The sequence below is a fragment of the Neoarius graeffei genome, chromosome 3, assembly GCF_027579695.1.
Source record: "Neoarius graeffei isolate fNeoGra1 chromosome 3, fNeoGra1.pri, whole genome shotgun sequence".
Taxonomy (NCBI): Eukaryota; Metazoa; Chordata; class Actinopteri; order Siluriformes; family Ariidae; genus Neoarius; species Neoarius graeffei.
This window is the reverse complement of record NC_083571.1, coordinates 109750681-109762590: the sequence shown is the minus strand read 5'-3', so window position 1 is coordinate 109762590 and position 11910 is coordinate 109750681.

Here is an 11910-nt window from a genome sequence, read left to right as displayed (position 1 = left end):
TTATTTTTAATAAGCGTTTCTGTTCCGGAACATAAAAAATAATAAAGTTTCTGGTTTCGTTTCTGTTCCATGTGAAATGGAAAAAGTTCCCGGTTTTCGTTTTCGTTCCTTGAACCGGTTCAAAGCCCTGGTTATGATACTTTCTCACTTATCCTATTGTGTTACTGCATGGGGCCAAGCCTCTCAGACAACAATCAAACCCACACAGCAAAATCCCCAGTGTTGAATTAATACCCAGAGTGTTGATTTAACACCTTACTGTGTTTATATAGGTCCAGTTGGACACAAATTAACTCTGAAAGTGTTAATTCAACACTGAGGAATTTGCTGTGCATCTTATCATTATACAAACAGGCACTGAAAATAATGGATCAGAAACCAACAATGTGGCACCACTGTCTGATTGTACAGAAATACAAGCTTTTAAGTTTTGACAGTTTTATTAAGTTTTCTTTTCTTAAATTGATTTTTAAATGTGCAAATTTAAAATGGTGTAGTGGTTAGCACTGTCACCTCACAGCAAGAAGGTCTGGGTTCAAGCCCCGTGGCCGGCGAGGGCCTTTCTGTGTGGAGTTTGCATGTTCTGTCCGCGTGGGTTTCCTCCGGGTGCTCCGGTTTCCCCCACAGTCCAAAGACATGCAGGTTAGGTTAACTGGTGACTCTAAATTGACCGTAGGTGTGAATGTGAGTGTGAATGGTTGTCTGTGTCTATGTGTCAGCCCTGTGATGACCTGGTGACTTGTCCAGGGTGTACCCCACCTTTCGCCCGTAGTCAGCTGGGATAGGCTCCAGCTTGCCTGCGACCCTGTAGAACAGGATAAAGTGGCTAGAGATGATGAGATGAGATGAGAATGTAGCTCCCGCTGTACTCTGTCCTTTTGTGACAAAAACAAATACAAGGAGAGTGGCCACAAGGGGAGCAGTGGGAGGCGGCTGCATAGCAGAGAGGCGCAAAACCACTTTCGGCCAGTCATGTTTCTCAGTGATAGGGACCCATTTCTGGAATGATTTACCAACTGAAATAAAAACACAAACTGAACTGAAAACATTTGATAGAAAGGTGAAATACTGGCTGAAAGAAAACCAAACATGTAATCACTGCAGGACCATGGGTGCAGGGGCAGAGGCGCGTGCATGTGCATGCATACACACTGTTGCTCTTGTTGTGGTGTGTTATCTGTGCTGGATGCCTGGCTGTTCGTGCATGGCTGCTGGGGCTCGCCCTGTGGGGTGGAGTCTGGGTATGGGAGCTAAATACGTAGCGGCCCGGGCCCCTCACTGTCGGGGTGAGTGTGGGTGAGCAGGTGTGAGCGGCTGGGTGTTTGGGGTTTATGTTGTTGTGTGATGTGCTGTTTTTGTGACGTTCTTAATGTTATATGTTTATATTAAGAAAGGAGAAAGAAAAAAAGCAACGGCAACTGCACACATGCATACGGTGCGCTGCTCTTGTGATATGGTCATGATTCTGTGAGATGTTGATGTAATGTATTGGTATCCAATATATCTGCTGCTACTGTGTAACTCACATTATGCTGCACTTTTAAAAATTATATTTGGACTATTTTTTTTTAGAAAGGCCTGACCAGGGACTGGGGTTGCAAATTAGCCAATTGGCTAGAAACCTTTTACGCAACACATCTACAAATGTTGTTATGGCATTGACTGTGATATTATGTATGTAATAATGTGCGCTGCATTGTCCCTGACAAATAAACTAATAAATCTCATCTCATCTCATCTCATCTCATTATCTCTAGCCGCTTTATCCTTCTATAGGGTCGCAGGCAAGCTGGAGCCTATCCCAACTGACTACGGGCGAAAGGCGGGGTACACCCTGGACAAGTCGCCAGGTCATCACAGGGCTGACACATAGACACAGACAACCATTCACACTCACATTCACACCTACGGTCAATTTAGAGTCACCAGTTAACCTAACCTGCATGTCTTTGGACTGTGGGGGAAACCGGAGCACCCGGAGGAAACCCACGCGGACACGGGGAGAACATGCAAACTCCACACAGAAAGGCCCTCGCCGGCCCCAGGGCTCGAACCCAGGACCTTCTTGCTGTGAGGCGACAGCGCTAACCACTACACCACCGTGCCGCCCTAAACTAATAAATAAATAAAATAAAAATACTGGGTACATGAGCAGAGCAATTTACTTGTGTACATCAGATAAAGATGTATATTATTTTCAAACATAGTAATGTTATTTTAATTCAAGGTTTTACTATCACATTTAAATAATCCTTACTTGAGTCAGATTGAGTGGTTACTAATGGGCCTGGTGAGGTAACACTGAGCGAGTGTGTGTGTGTGTGTGTGTGTGTGTGTGTGTGTGTGTACACATATTTTTCTATCCACATTCACTGGATATGAGCAATCGTGTGCTCTGATTGGCTACTCTACTACTAGGCTATCAGCTCATATACCATCAGTAGAGAAAAAAAATGGCAGCGCGTGTTGCTGAACCAATGGAGGATGAAATAAAAACTCTACTTGAAAACAAAACCCCAACAAAATATGAAAAAAGTATAGTAGGTATCTTTACCTCACCCAGGACAGAGTCCACCAGGGGGTGAGGTATCGCTTTTGGTCGGGTTTTTTTGTTAACAATATTATGGGAAAACGGCTGGATCAATCTTCATGAAACGTTCAGGATAGATGGGCATTGGTCTCACATAGAACCTCCAACATTTTGAGGGTCATCCGGTCAAGGTCACCAAAAAAGTCAAAATCGGTTTTGTTGTGGCTACTGCCTCATATAGAGGCGCTAACCACTATGTCATCGTGCTGTAAGAGTGTAATGATCGCGCACTGCGCATGTGCATAGACGTGTTCTGATTAAAATAGCCGGTGAGTGTATACAATTCGGTTCACCATTCAAAATAAATGGACTAGACTAAAGAAATCGCTTTCAGACATGTTTATGCTTGTTACAGAGGGAAAGTGCGTTCCACTGAGCTCTAGCGCCGGGCCATTTCCGGGAAATAAGAGTTTGGGTCATGGCAACAGCGTGCGTGTGTCAGCCTCGGTTCGGAGGTTTCGGTTTTGAAAACTGTAAGAGTAGAATAATATCAAGTACAGACACTTGGTATATTTTACTTCTGTGATTTTTAAATCATTCATTTTTGGATTGCGCTTCATTTTTGTGGCTACTGCCTCATAGAGTAAATATATATATGCTGTATAGACATGGGATCAGAAAACTCATCTCATTATCTCTAGCCGCTTTATCCTGTTCTACAGGGTCACAGGCAAGCTGGATCCTATCCCAGCTGACTACGGGCGAAAGGCGGGGTACACCCTGGACAAGTCGCCAGGTCATCACAGGGCTGACACATAGACACAGACAACCAGTGGCACTCACATCTACAGTCAATTTAGAGTCACCGGTTAACCTAACCTGCATGTCTTTGGACTGTGGGGGAAACCCACGCGGACAACATGCAAACTCTGCACAGAAAGACCCTCGTCGGCCACGGGGCTCGAACCCGGACCTTCTTGCTGTGAGGCGACAGCGCTAACCACTACACCACCGTGCCGCACCAGATCAGAAAACTATTTTATTTATAAGCAGTAGCCACATGTATCCATAAGGTACCTATTTTTTCACGATATCTTCCTTCATATTCATCATAAGTGCTACTGAGTGAGGTTTGTTTTGCCTGGCAGCACTTGTTATTTTATTTTTCAAGAATTATTATTATTATTGCATTTTTCACAAATTGCTCCTGTCTTTTCACCGGTTTGTTTACATTCTAAGCGGAAATAATTTTGTCGGACGTTTTGTATGAAGTTTTTATTTATTGAATTTGAAAAAAAAAATCTTTAAAATGCTCCGTTTCTCAAAATCCAGTGAATGTGGATGGAATAAAATGGTTATTCCACTCAATCAAAGTCAAAGTGAACTTTATTGTTGATCAGACCATGTAACAGTTAATTACACAGAGGATTGAAATTGCATTTCCCCAAACTCCAAATGTGCAGTATTAAAAATTTGACACACAACTAAACATAAAAGTGCACACAGACATCAACATATAAGCAAATTAACACATCATATAGACAGACAGTGGGCATACAGTTCCCAGAATATTCACAGTGTTCCAGAAATATAGTCAAGTTTGAGGTATGTTACTGGAGTGCAATAGTACAAGGGTACAAAAATACAAGGTGCAGTATGGTAAAGTGCAAAGTGCAGAATAGCAGCATGGAGATAAATAAATATTGTAAACTTGTACCGGTATGTTCTTGTGCAAAAAAGAATATTGGCATATGTGCATATAAAGAACATTGTGTAGACACTGAGTTTACTGTTTTGACAGTTTGCTGGTCTTTCGTGTGTGTGTGTGTGGGGGGTGATGTTCTTGGAGTTTTCATGAGTGAGTTGAGCAGTCTGATGGCCTGTGGGAAAAAGCTGTTGCTGAGTCTGGTAGTCCTGCAACACATGCTGCTGTAGCGCTAGAGGGTAAACAGTTCGTGTGCAGGGTGGGTGGGGTCTTTGATGATGTTGATGGCTCTTTTGCGGCAGCGGGATGGGTATAGGTCCTGGATGGATGGTTGGGCTGATCTGGTGATCTTCTCTGCTGTCCTCACCACCCTCTGTAGGGCCTTCTGGTCAGCAACAGGGCAGCTGCCGTACCAGACTGACAGACTGCTGGTGAGGATGCTCTCAATGGCACCCCTGTAGAAGGTGGTGAGTGCAGAAGGGGGCAGGTCGGGTCTCCTCATCCTGCATAAGAAGTGGAGGCGTTGCTGTGCTTTCTTGACAAGGGAGGTGGTGTTAGTTGTCCATGTCAGGTCATCTGTGATGTGCACCCCCAGAAACTTGGTGCTTTTCACTGATTCCACAGCACTGCCATTGATGGTGAGGGGTGTGTGTGAGACGTGATTTTTCCTGAACTCCACAGTTATTTCCTTTATTTTATTGACATTGAGGTGTAGATTGTTGATGTCACACCAGTTGATGAGTTGGTGTACCTCCTCTCTGTAGGCTGAGTCGTCGTCGTTGCTGATGAGGCCCACCACTGTTGTGTCATCTGCAAACTTGATGATGTGGTTCGAGTTGTGTCTGGCACAACAGTCATGGGTCATCAGTGTGAACAGCAGAGGACTCAGCACACATCCCTGGGGGACCCCAGTGTTCATGATGGTGGTCTCTGAGGAGTTTTTGCCAATTCTTACTGTCTGTGGTCTGTTGGTGAGAAAGTCCAGTAGCCAGTTGCATAGCGGGGTGCTGATGCCTATAGCACTGTGTTTATTCACCAGGTGTTGTGGGATGACTGTGTTGAAGGCGGAGCTGAAGTTGATGAACAGCATCCGCACGTAACTGCTTTTGTTTTCCAGATGAGCCAGGCTGATGTGAAGTGCTGTTGCTATGGCGTCATCAGTTGAGCGTTTGGGACGGTATGCAAACTGGAATGGGTCAAATGTGGTGGGTAGGCTGGATGTTATATGGGCCTTGACCAGCCTTTCAAAGCACTTCATCATGATGGGAGTGAGTGCTATGGGCCGGTAGTCATTCAGTGTTGTGGCTGGGGATTTCTTGGGTAGCGGTATGATGGTGGTGGCTTTGAAGCATGCTGGTATGATGGCTTGGCTCAGAGAGGTGTTGAAGATATCTGTGAGAACATCTCTAAGTGAATCAGCACAGTCTCTAAGCACATGCCCAGGTATATTGTCAGGACCAGCAGCTTTTCTGGGGTTCACCTATTGAAGGGTCCTCCGCACGTCAGCAGGGTCCAGGTGAAGTGTTACATTGTCCGAGCAGTGAGGGGCTTTTGTTAGTGTGGTGGTGTTGTTTTCTTCAAACCAGCTGAAGGTGTTAAGTGAGTTTAGGAAGTCTGTGCTGTCCTCACACGGTGGGGGTGTTGGCCTGTCATCGGTTACTGACTGGATGCCTTGCCATAGGCGTCTGGGGTCTTTTATGTTAGTGAAGTGTGATTGGATTTTCAGTCCATAGGCATGCTTGGCTGCTCTCACGCCCCGGTTCAAGTTGGCCCTAGCAGTTCTAAGAGCTTCTTTGTCCCCGGACTTGAAAGCAGTATTCCGTGCTCTCAGGAGCTCACGTACCTCCCTGGTGAACCAGGGTTTTTTGTTGGCCCTTGTGGTGAAGCTGGAATTAGCATAACAGAGAGATGGCCCGAGTTTCCCAGGTGGGGGTGGGGAACAGCTCTGAATGCCTGTTTAATGTTTGTGTAGACCTGGTCAAGAGTGTTCTCTCCCCTAGTTGCAACCTCGTCGTTCATGGATTATAGCTATGCGCCTCATCGGCTGTCAGCTCATGTACGATGAGACTGAGTGGAATAACTGCTAATCACACACACACACACACACACACACACACACATATAAACCAGTCAAAAGTTTGTACACCCCTACTCTACTCATTCATACAGTAGATTTTTCTGTATTTTGACTCTTTTCTAGCCAAGTTTATTTGTATAGCACTTTTAACAATAAACAATGTCACAAAGCAGCTTTACAAAATTTGAATGACTTTAAATATGAGCTAATTTTATCCCTAATCTATCCCCAGTGAGCAAGCCTGTGGCGAGGGTGGCAAGGAAAAACTCCCTCAGACGACATGAGGAAGAAACCTCGAGAGGAACCAGACTCAAAAGGGAACCCATCCTCATTTGGGCAACAACAGACAACATGATTATAACATTAACAGTCCTAACATAACAGCTTCGTTGATGCTATAAACCCCCCACCAACGGAAACACAAGCACAAAACCGTTCACGACAACCGCAGTCCCAAAGTCAGCAAGTCAACTGCAGTCCCCAGCCACAAAAGCATCACTGCAAGAGTCCAGAGCGTCCTCCAAGCGTGACCCCCAACTGTCCACATGGGGCTGTCCTCCACAGGAGCGATGCGATGAGACTCCAACCAGACACAGGGCACCAGGATGGATCAGGCAGGTCCGAGGAGCAGAAGACGTCAGCATCTCGATCCCAGGACCGACATGTAACTCAGAGTGACAGATTTGGGGGGAAACAGGTTGTTAGGTTTTCTACAACGTAGAATAAGACTGAAGACTGAAAACTATGAAATAACATCTCATCTCATTATCTCTAGCCGCTTTATCCTTCTACAGGGTCGCAGGCAAGCTGGAGCCTATCCCAGCTGACTACGGGGGAAAGGTGGGGTACACCCTGGACAAGTCGCCAGGTCATCACAGGGCTGACACATAGACACAGACAACCATTCACACTCACATTCACACCTACGGTCAATTTAGAGTCACCAATTAACCTAACCTGCATGACTTTGGACTGTGGGGGAAACCGGAGCACCCGGAGGAAACCCACACGGACACGGGGAGAACATGCAAACTCCACACAGAAAGGCCCTCGCCGGTGTTAGGGTTTTGCTGGGATTCGAACCTGGTTCATTGGTGTGATAATCCAGCAAACCCCCACTAGGCCACCAGGGGGATGACTCAAATGCAGAGGCGTGAGGCGGAAGTAGAAAAATAATCAAAAGGTTTATTTAAACTATATACACTATATACAGGGCAAAACAAAAGACAAAAAAAAACCAAAGAGTATAATCCAAAAGAAAAGCAAAGTGCAAAAATTCAAAAGCTAAGAAGATCAAAAAACACAGTACAAAGGAAACTGGAGATAAACATAACAGCACAAAGACTCCGTGACAAGAGGACTGAACTCAGGGGTATAAATAGACAAACTAATTAAGGACACAGGTGAAGATAATTAGGCAATTAACACAAACACAAAACACAGGAACAGTGGCGGCCTCTAGAGGCCAAAATAAACACGACATGAAAAGGAAATAACAGCGGCCTCTAGAGGCCAAAACAGTCCTAGTCCTAACAGGACCCCCCCCTCTAGGAGCGTCTCCTGACGTTCCCAGGGCGATCCGGATGGGCCGAATGGAAGTCCCGACATAGTTCTTTATCAAGGACATCCCGAGCAGGAACCCAGCAGCGCTCCTCAGGACCATAGCCCTCCCAGTCCACCAGATATTGCAACCCGCCGCGGACCCGGTGGGAGTCAAGCAGGCGATTCACAGTGAACACAGTCTGCCCCTGGAAGATGCGGGGGGGTGGGGGGTTCCTAGGGGCAGGGGCATACGTAGACGTCAGTACGGGCCGTAACAGGGAAACATGGAAAGTGGGGTTGATCCTCAGAGTCCGGGGCAACTGGAGCCGGTAGGAGACAGGGTTCACCCTGCGCACCACCTTGAAGGGGCCAATGTAGCGAGGAGCAAGCTTGCGGTTCTCCACCCGCAGTGGAAGGTCCTTAGTGGACAGCCAAACACGCTGCCCAGGGCGGAAAGCGTGTGCAGGTCTTCTATGGCGGTTGGCCTGAGTCTGGTTGGTTCTGGAGGTCTGTATGAGGGTCTTCCTGACCTTGCTCCAGGTCTTGCGACACCGTCTCACATATTGGTTGACCGAGGGCACCCCCGCGTCCTCCTCCTGGTCCGGGAACAGAGGTGGCTGGAACCCGAATTGGCACTGGAATGGCGACAGCTTGGTGGCCGATGACTGCAGGGTGTTGTGGGCGTACTCCGCCCATGGCAGCCAGGTGCTCCACGATGTCGGGTTATCCATAGCCAGGCCTCGCAGGGTGGTTTCCAGGTCCTGGTTGAGCCTCTCCGTCTGACCATTGGACTGTGGGTGAAACCCAGAGGAGAGGCTGGCAGTGGCTCCGATGACCTTGCAGAACCCGTGCCACACTCGGGAGGAGAACTGGGGCCCTCGGTCTGAGACGATGTCCTGTGGAAGACCAAAGACTCGGAAGACATGATTAGACAAAAGTTTCGCAGTTTCAAGAGCAGAGGGGAGTTTGCACAGTGGTATGAAGCGGCAGGCCTTGGAGAATCTGTCAACTAAGACCAAAATGACCGTGTTACCTTGTGACTCAGGGAGACCCGTGATAAAGTCGACTGCCACGTGGGACCAGGGACGCCGGGGAATGGTCAGAGGATGCAGGAGACCCTGGGGACGCTGTCGTGGGTTCTTGGTTCTGGTGCAAACCTCACAGGACAGGACAAATGACCTTACTTCCTTCTCCATGTTAGGCCACCAGAAGCGTCTTTTCAGGAAGTCCAGGGTCCTCCGAGCTCCCGGGTGGGCGGTGAGAGGGGAAGAGTGACCCCACTGGAGAACCTTGGCCCGGGCTTGATGTGGGACGTACAAGAGGCCTGGTGGCCCCGTCCCAGGACCGGGGTCCTGGCGTTGGGCTCGTCGGACAGCCTCCTCAATACCCCAGCGGACAGGGGCCACAATCCGGGACACAGGGATAATAGGCCCGACTTCATTCTCCCTGTTAGTGGCAGAGAACAGTCTGGACAGTGCGTCAGGTTTGGTGTTCTTGGAGCCGGGGCGGTATGAGAGGGTGAAGTCAAACCGACTGAAAAACAGGGCCCACCTAGCCTGTCGAGGGTTCAGTCTCTTGGCTTGCTGGAGGTACTCCAGGTTCTTGTGGTCAGTCCAAACCAGGAATGGATGTTGTGCTCCCTCCAGCCAGTGCCTCCACTCCTCAAGGGCCAGTTTGACCGCTAGCAGTTCTCGATCCCCCACATCGTACCGGGACTCAGCAGGACTCAGGCGGTGGGAGAAGTGAGCGCAGGGGTGCAGCTTTCCTTCCGAACGTTGAGAGAGCACCGCGCCGACACCACTGTCCGAGGCGTCCACCTCCACGATGAATGGTTGGGAGGTGTCCGGGAGAACCAGAATGGGTGCCGTGCAGAAGCGGTCCTTGAGGTCTTTGAACGCCTTTTCTGCCTGAGGAGACCAGCCATAAGATCCACCTGTCCCTTTGGTGAGGTCTGACATGGGTGCTGCCACAGAACTGAAGTTCCTGATGAACTTGCGGTAGAAGTTAGCGAATCCTAAGAACCGCTGAACCTCCTTAACGGACTTGGGAGTAGGCCAATCCCGGACGGCCAGGGTCTTGGCAGGGTCCATTTGGAGTTGGCCTGTCCGTACAATAAATCCCAGAAAGGAGACCTCGGGAACATGAAATTCGCATTTCTGGGCCTTGGCGAACAGATTGTTCTGTAGCAGCCTCTGGAGAACCTGGCGGACATGGTGGCGGTGCTCCTGCACGGTCTTGGAAAAGATAAGGATGTCGTCGAGGTAGACAAAAACGTATAGGTTAATCATGTCCCTTAAGACGTCGTTGATTAGGGCCTGAAAAACAGCTGGTGCGTTGGTGAGTCCGAAGGGCATCACCTGGTATTCGTAGTGCCCAGACGGGGTGTTAAAGGCAGTCTTCCACTCGTCTCCCTGTCGGATACGGATGAGGTGGTATGCGTTCCGTAGGTCCAACTTGGTGAAGACGGTGGCGCCTTGGAGCAGGTCGAAAGCTGTGGACATCAGCGGAAGGGGATATCGGTTGCGCACAGTGATCTTATTCAGGCCCCTGTAATCAATACATGGTCGGAGCCCCCCATCCTTCTTGCCGACAAAGAAGAAGCCGGCTCCAGCAGGTGAAGTGGAGGGTCGAATAAACCCAGAGACCAGGGCATCCTTGAGGTATTCCTCCATGGCCTTGCGTTCTGGCTGAGAGAGTGAAAACAGTCTGCCACGAGGAGGGGCAGTCCCAGGGAGCAAGTCGATGGCACAGTCGTAGGCCCGGTGCGGAGGAAGAACGGCGGCCCTGCTCTTGCTGAATACCTCCTTGAGATCCCAGTACTCTGTGGGAACTTGAGATAACTCGGTGAGATCAGGGGGCTCGGCAGGAGACACAGGAGAGCTAGAGAGCAGACAAGAGGCATGGCATGCAGGGCCCCATTCCACAACCTGGCTTGTTACCCAGTCTATGCGAGGGTTGTGGCGAGTAAGCCAAGGAAGGCCTAGAATAACTGGGAACTCAGGTGAAGGAATCAGGTGCAGGGATATTTCTTCCTTGTGACCTTGAGACTGGAGGAAAACTGGAGAAGTAACTTGGGTGACTCTTCCATCACCTAACGCTTGGCCATCGAGGGCAGACACAGACAGTGGGACTTCAAGAGGTGCAGTCGGAATATTGATGCTTTGGGCGAAGTGAATATCCATAAAGTTCCCAGCCGCCCCTGAGTCTATCAAAGCTTGACAAGAGTGGACAGACTCACCCCAGGAGATGGAGACCGGGATGTAGATTCCTTGGCCAGGGAGTCCGGGAGAGAGGGTAGGCCCCGTCACAACCCTCCCTCGGCTGGACGGGGCGGTCCTTTTCCCAAGAGTTCGGGACATGATGCTCGGAAGTGACCAGGCTTGCCACAGTAGATGCAGCACTTGTCCCTCCTTCTGCGCTCCCTCTCAGATGCGGAGAGGCGAGTACGACCCACTTGCATGGGTTCTGGACAGTCACTGAAGGAGGTAGACGGTCTCCAGGTAGAGGTAGGGAGGCTGGGGGGGCTCAAGGCTTGGTGGCGTTCTCTCATCCTGTTGTCCAGACGAATAGCATGTGAGATGAGGGTTTCGAGGTCACTTGGGCATCCAATAGAGGCCAGACCGTCCTTGATGGGGTCAGACAGACCATGGTGGAAGGCTGACACCAGGGCAGTCTCGTTCCATCCACTTACTGCTGCGAGTGTTCAGAACGAGATGGCGTAATCTGCGACGCTTCCTCCTTGCCGGATGGACATGAGCTTTCGGGCTGCGTCGGTACTGATGTCTGCCTGATCGAAGACCCGAAGCATCTCTTCAGAAAACAGCTGGAAATCAAAGCACTCAGGTCCCTGTCTTTGCCAGATAGCAGTAGCCCAGGCTCGCGCCTTACCAGCTAATAAGGTGATCACAAAGGCAATCTTGCGGCGATCCGTAGTGTAGGTGGTAGGCTGAAGCTCAAAGGTGAGTTGACACTGGGTAAGGAACTCTCGGCACTCACTGTGCTTGCCGTCATACCTCTGTGGTGCAGGAAGGCTGGGTTCGCGAGGTGAAGAAGGCA